We start from the raw sequence: 6770 nt of genomic DNA, 5'->3' as shown, positions 1-6770 counted from the left end.
AGAGCGCTGAGATGATCTGCTCAAGCTCTCGCAGCTGGTTAGGCAGAACTGTAGATTCAAGCCTAGATCCGGCGGGCTCCAGGTCACTGTTCTTTGCACTACCCTTCCCCCAGGGCCCTCACTGTCCCCCGCTTCTGCTGGGGAGGAAAGGCGGCCCACAAGGCCTGTGCCTGCCTCTCTCCTCTACCTCCTGCCCGCTTTAGGGCCTCTTTTCTTTCCCCACTTGTGGGTTCCCTTCTGGGCACCCGGAACATGGTTATCGTCATGATGCCAGTCTAGAAGGGACAGCTCCTCCTTTCCCTCCCCCGCACCCCACCATCCCCACCCTTAGGTGTCAGCAGGAAGGACTGAGTGTGGGGCCAAGAGGTTAAAGTCCTGGCTGCCTGGCTCAGCCTACCCCTGGGGTGGACTCTGGGCACCATCCAGGGACTGAACAGCTGCTTGCTGTGGTCCCATCCACCCCCATCCTCTCCTCCCCGCTGGGGCCCTGGCTCTCTGCTCCTCTATCCCAGGAGTTTGTAGCTTTGCAGAGTGTCTCCCTTCACTGGCAGCAACACACTCCAACTTGGCTTCCTTAAGCTTGCAGGGTGTTTACTGAGAGGGTAGGAGGGGATAGCTCACAGAGTGAAGGGACACCTGGTGAGCCAGGTCCAGACTCAAGTCAAGAGAAGGAAGGCTTGGGTTGGTCCATCTGCCCCTGGACCAACCATCATGTCCCTGGACATCTCATCATGTCCCACTGGCTCTGAATGGACCAATGCCTGTGGCTGAAGGAACACGAAGACCAGGCTGGCTCAGGCAGTGCCCAGGTCCACCTCTCAGGGGAAGAGGCGCACAAAACAGTGGTCTAGGAAGGCACAGGAGGATCCCTGGGATTCTGGGTGCTGGTTGGGCCCAAACCAACCAACTGCTTCGACAAGGGGCTTCAGACATTGTTTCTTCCATCCACGCAGAAGAGGCTTCCTTGGCTTGGTACTAACACCTCAAGCATCATACCAAGAGTTCCCCTCGAGCAGGAAGGCTGTGCTTCCACATTGGAGACAGAGAGGGAGAAGACAGGGGGGACAGAAGGCGTGCTTTTAAGCACTGACGATGCGCTGAACACAGTGCTGGCCTCTTTCACATGGGGTTCCTTGCAAGTAAGGGAGGGCAATCCTAGGAGTGCAAACAGCCTGTGCAAAGGCACAGAGGCGTGACTGACTGTGACTGCTGAGCAGCTCCTGTCTGGAAACTAGGGAGGCTGGGCAGGGGACGAGGCTGGAGGGGTGGATCAGGGCCAGTGGGAAAGGCCTGGAACTCCAGGCCAAACGCTGGCCTCAGGACTTCCCTCGGGGTCCGGTGGCTAAGACTCCATGCTCCCGATGCAGGGGGCCTGGCTTCAATCCCTGGTCAGGGGACTAGATCCCACATGCCACAGCTAAGAGTTTGCACGCCGCAAGGAAGGCTGAAGATGGCGCGTGCCACAACTAAGACCCGGGGCCGCCAAATACATAAATAAAAAATAAATAAGTTTTTTTTTTTTAATCTGGCCTCTCGCTAGAGACAAGACAGCCAGCCATTGGGGCTCAGCACGGTCTCCTCCATCCCAGTGAGGCCCAGGCTCCAGCCACCCCACAAAATGAGACCCTCCTAGTGAGTGCTCCTGCCTGGACCACGGTGGGGGGCTCTTCTAGGAAACTCCCCATCACCCAAGTTCATACCCTCCATCTAGTGAGGCCTTCATCCAGATGCAGCCTATTCTGGTGGCTGGAAGGGCTGAAGAGACAAGCGAGGAGACAAGCAGCAAAAGACACAAGCCCAGAGGCCAGCCTGTCTAAAGAAAGGGAGGCAGGGGGCACTGAGCAGAAATGTAAAAACAACAGTGATGATTTTTAAACTACTTTTATGAAGCTGAGAGTGAGCTGGAAAGCAAATTAACCACTGCTTATCTAAAGACATACAATATTGTTCTTAGTTTTAACACAACTAAGATGATGCTTTGCCTGGTGGCCACAGATGTGTTGTGTGATTTGATCGGTGTGTTAACAATCGCCAGCTCCAAATCTCTCTGCAACTGAGCTGTGCAGACGCCCACACATCTGCATAGACATGTCATCTCTCGATCCAGTCTGCCCAAGATGCCTGTGACCTGTGAATGTGCTACTGAGGTGTGCACAGCCCTGACCCAGGAGGGCAGGACAATCGAGCCTTAGGGTCTGGAGTGAGTGGGATTGGGATGGACCCTAAGGAGGGGCTTCAGGGCATTATCTAGAGAAGATGAATGGCCAGGGGACCACCTGGATTCAAATCACAGCTCCACTTACAAGCATGAAAACTCGGCCAAATCACTCCACCTTTCTGAGCTTCAACTTCCTCGTCTGTTAAACGGGAATAACAACATAGACCCCCCTCAGAATTGTTGCAGATATTAAGAAATCGACATAGGGCCTTCCCTGGTGGTCCAGTGGTTAAGAATCTGCCCTGTGCGTTTCCCTGGTGCCTCAGTAGTAAAGACTCTGCCTGCAACGCAAGAGACACAGGTTTGATCCGTGGTCTGGGAAGACGCCACATGCCTCGGGGCAGCTAAGCTCATGTGCCACCACTGTGGAGCCTGCACCCTAGAGCCCGGGAACTGCAACAGTTGAGCCCACGTGCCGAAACTACGGAAGCCCTCATGCCCTAGAGCCCATGCTCTGCAACGAGAAGCCACCGCCACAAGCAGCCTGTGTGCCACAACAAAGAGCAGCCCATGCTCTCTGCAGCTAGAGAAAAGGCCCACGCAAGGATGAAGACCCATCACAAGCAAAAATAGTAAGTATAGTTATTTTTTTCTAAATCCGCCTTGCAATGCAGAGGGTGCTGGTTCAATCCCTGTGTTCTTAGTCACTCAGTCGTGTCCGACTTTTTGTGACCCCATGGACCATAGCCCGCCAGGCTTCTCTGTCCATGAGGATTTTCCAGGCAAGAATACTGGAATGGGTTGCCATGCCTTCCGTAGTTGGGAACTACGATCCCATGTGCAATTAAACCCGAGAGCTGCAACTAGAGAGTCCCATGTGCTCCAACAAAGATCCCGCATGATAAAACTAGGACCAACACAGCCAAACAAATGAATAAAATATTTTTAAAAAGAGAGAAATTGGATGCAAAGGCCCCTAGCAAGATGCAGCACATAGTCGCTTAGCTGCTCAGTCGTGTCCCACTCTTTTGCGACCCCATGGACTGTAGCCCACCAGGCTCCTCTGCCCGTGGGATTCCCCAGGCAAGAACACTGGAGTGGGTTGCCATTTCCTTCTCCAGGGGATCTTCCAGACCCAGGGATCAAACCCGTGTCTTTTGCATCGTCAGGTGGATTCTTTACCCACCGAGCCACCGGGGAAGTCCAACACCACAGCAGATCCACAGGAAATGGGCGCTTTTCTTTCCTTAATCAGCCCCACTGGTTGGGTGAATTTTCTCATCTTATCCAGCATGCCCACCCCACCACCTCCCAGGCCCCATCCTCAAGGCCAGGGGAGAGCCCATCCCCTCATACGGTGACTACTGGAGGAGGCTCGCTAGGTGGGTCCAACCAGCCTCAGAATGCGCCCCCCTCGCCTGGAGCCCACGGCGTGAGGTGCTGTGGCTGCTGCCAGAAGGTGACCTACCCTGAGTCACAGACATAACAAAGCCCGCAGCTCCCCCGGCAACGGCCCCGCCACCAGGCGAGTCCGTTCACCTGCAGCATCTCAGCAGAGCCAGGGCTGCCCGCACTGCCAGGGCCAGCAGGGCACTTGATGAAGACTAAAGAATGAACCTTCCAGGCCTCACAGGAAGCAGAACCGCAGGGCTCCACTCCCTGGGCAGGGCCACCTGGGACTTCAGAGGTGCTGGAGGCCATCTCAGACGCAAAGGGCTCCATCCTCCCCTCCGCTCGAGGAGGGTCTGACGGCAGTCACCGTGCAGCTCACCCACCCTCTGCCCCCTCTGCCTTCGTTCTCCTCAGCTCCAGGCCCTTTCCTCCCTTGCTCACCCAGGGGTCACAAAGTTCTGAGTCAGGGGCCAGGTGCAGCCTGCAGTTGGCTGCCATGGACAGACACAGGGACTCGGGAGGCAGACTGGCCGGGGCAGGCCTCTTGCTCCGGCCCTGACTAGCTACCTGCCCCGGGGTGAGTACACAGCCTCGCCACGCCTGCTTCCTCACCCGCCAAAGCAGAGGCGGACGCCTCACCCAACCGCTGTAAGGAAAAGGAGCTCGGAGCCACCCACAGTAAGTACTACCAAACTGTGCCTTTTTAAGTTAAGCCAACAGTTTAAATTAAGGACATTTCACAGAAAAATCCAGATTTCTGACTTTTCTTGAAAAATCAAAAATATGGGAAGACACATTCCTGCAAGGCACCAACTGGCATTCCTCCTGGACCTGTGGTTCTCTGTGCTGGCTATACCTTAGAACCATAGAGTCACCTGGGCAGCTACTAATATATTTTGCTGTCTAGGCCCCACCCTGGGCCAATTAAGTCAGATTCTTCGGGGATGGGGTCCAGGAACCCTATGTTGTAAAATGCCCCTGGTGATTCTGGTGGGTAGCCTCATTTGTTTTAGGCAGACCGTGGGCTTTCCAGTTGGCCATGGGGACATTTGTGCTTCATCATTTCACTGTGGTTTGTTTTATTAATAATTAGAGAGCAATTATTGGATCCCTGCCCTTTTAAAAATTGGAAATAGAAGCAGACCCACAAAGCCATACGTTCCCTCTCAGGGACTTCCCTGGTGGTCCGGTGGTTAAGACTCTGCCTTCTAATCGACGGGCCACGCGTTCGATCCCTGGTCGGGGAACTAAAATCCCACATGTTGCATAGCAACTAAGCCTACGAGCCACAGCTACTGAACCCACAAACTCCGGAGCCCACAGGCTGTAGGCCACAGCTAGAGAAGCCCGTGTGTGGGAACAAAGACCCAGCACAGTCAAAATCTTTTAATTAAATAAATAAATGGGCTGAAAGGAACTCTTTAAAAAAATTCTCTCTCACATTTGATCAACTTAGCTTACTCATGTGCCAAAGGCAGCAGCCTGTGGTCCTGGTCTGTGCTCTCTCCGTGGGGTCCTCGTCTCTAACCCAACCTCATCATATCAGGAACACGTCACACACTTTTCAGAGCCTTCCCCTGCAATGCCTTTCCTGCCTTCTCTCCCAGGAAACTCCTATTCATCCTTCACGGCCCTCCTCAAACGCCACCTCCTCTAGGTAACCCTCCTCAATTTGTCAGGTTGAGCTGAAGTCTTCTTCTTCGCAGTCCCAGAAGCATATTGTTCATCTCCCTATCTGCACACTGAGGCCCAGTCTTCATTCCTTAGGGGTCTGATCCCAATAGACTGGAATCTAACGGGAGGCCTCAAGAGTGAGGTTCTCTCTGGAGCCCCCAAAGCTAGCTTAGGACCTAGTTTCCTGAACTCTGATCCTCTTTGTTCACACAGCTTCCCTCCTTCATGATTCCCCTTTGCACAGCCCCTCATGGCCTCTCAGCCTCTCTCTACCTCCTCCAGCTTCAGACCCCTCTCCTGGTTGCCCTGGCCTCTGCTCATCTCAAAGCTCAAGTATGGGATCTGCTCAGGTCAGTTCAGCTCCTCTCATCAAGTCACAGCAAAAGACTGGCCCTGGATTGGCTGCCTTTGGCTCTGGGTCCATTCTTGTCCAAATCACTGTGGCTGGAGGGTCATGGGGTGAAACATGAACTCCTTGAGCAGGGGTGAGGATGGGAGAGCTTCCTCTTCCTGGAGTCATGACCACTGCAGGTGCAGTGATGGCCATGCTGAGTATATGTCCCTGCAGGGCATCCGGGTCCCCATCTGCTGACACCCTCAGTGACTCCACTCCTCTCTGCTCTCTTCTCTCACCCACTTTCAATCTCCCCAGTCACCTCTCACATCTCCAGGCTCCCTGCCCCTCCACTGACAGCTTACCATGCACCATGTACCATGCCTGTCTCCTCCTCCTCACCTTGTGAAAGAATCGGTTCAGAGGAACTTCAGAGGAAGTCTGGGGTAGGTTTGGCAGGTTAAATACAAGAGGCTCAGTTAAATTTGAGGTTCAGATACACAACAATTATTTAGTAAAAGTAGGTCCCAAATGGTGCATCAGTTCAGTTCAGTCGCTCAGTCATGTCCAACTCTTTGCAACCCCATGAACTGCAGCACTCCGGGCATCCCTGTCCATCATCAACTCCCAGAGCTTAGTCAAACTCATGTATGTTGAGTCAGGGATGCCATCCAACCAACTCATCCTCTGTCATCTGCTTCTCCTCCTGCCTTCAATCTTTCCCAGCATCAGGGTCTTTTCCACTGAGTCACTTCTTCACATCAAGTGGCCAAAGTATTGGAGTTTCAGCTTCAGCATCAGTCCTTCCAATGAATATTCAGGACCGATTTCCTTTAGGATAGACTGGTTGGATTTCCTTGCAGTCCAAAGGACTCTCGAGAGTCTTCTCCAACACCACAGTTCAAACGCATCAATTCTTCAGCACTCAGCTTTCTTTATGGCCCAAGTCTCACATCCATACATGACTACTGGAAAAACCATAGCTTTGACTAGACGGACCTTTGTTGGCAAAGTAATGTCTCTGCTTTTTAACATGCTGTCTAGGTTGGTCATAGATTTTCTTCCAAAGAGCAAGCGTCTTTTAATTTCATGGCTGCAGTCACCATCTGCAGTGATTTTGGAGCTCAAAGAAATAAAGTCTGTCACTATTTCCATTGTTTCCCCATCTGTTTGCCATGAAGTGATGGGACCGGATGCCATGATCTTAGTTTT

This window comes from Bison bison, unplaced genomic scaffold, assembly GCF_000754665.1.
Source record: "Bison bison bison isolate TAMUID 2011002044 unplaced genomic scaffold, Bison_UMD1.0 scf7180017864516, whole genome shotgun sequence".
Taxonomy (NCBI): domain Eukaryota; kingdom Metazoa; phylum Chordata; class Mammalia; order Artiodactyla; family Bovidae; genus Bison; species Bison bison.
The sequence above is the reverse complement of the archived record's forward strand: the minus strand, read 5'-3'. Positions refer to the sequence as shown.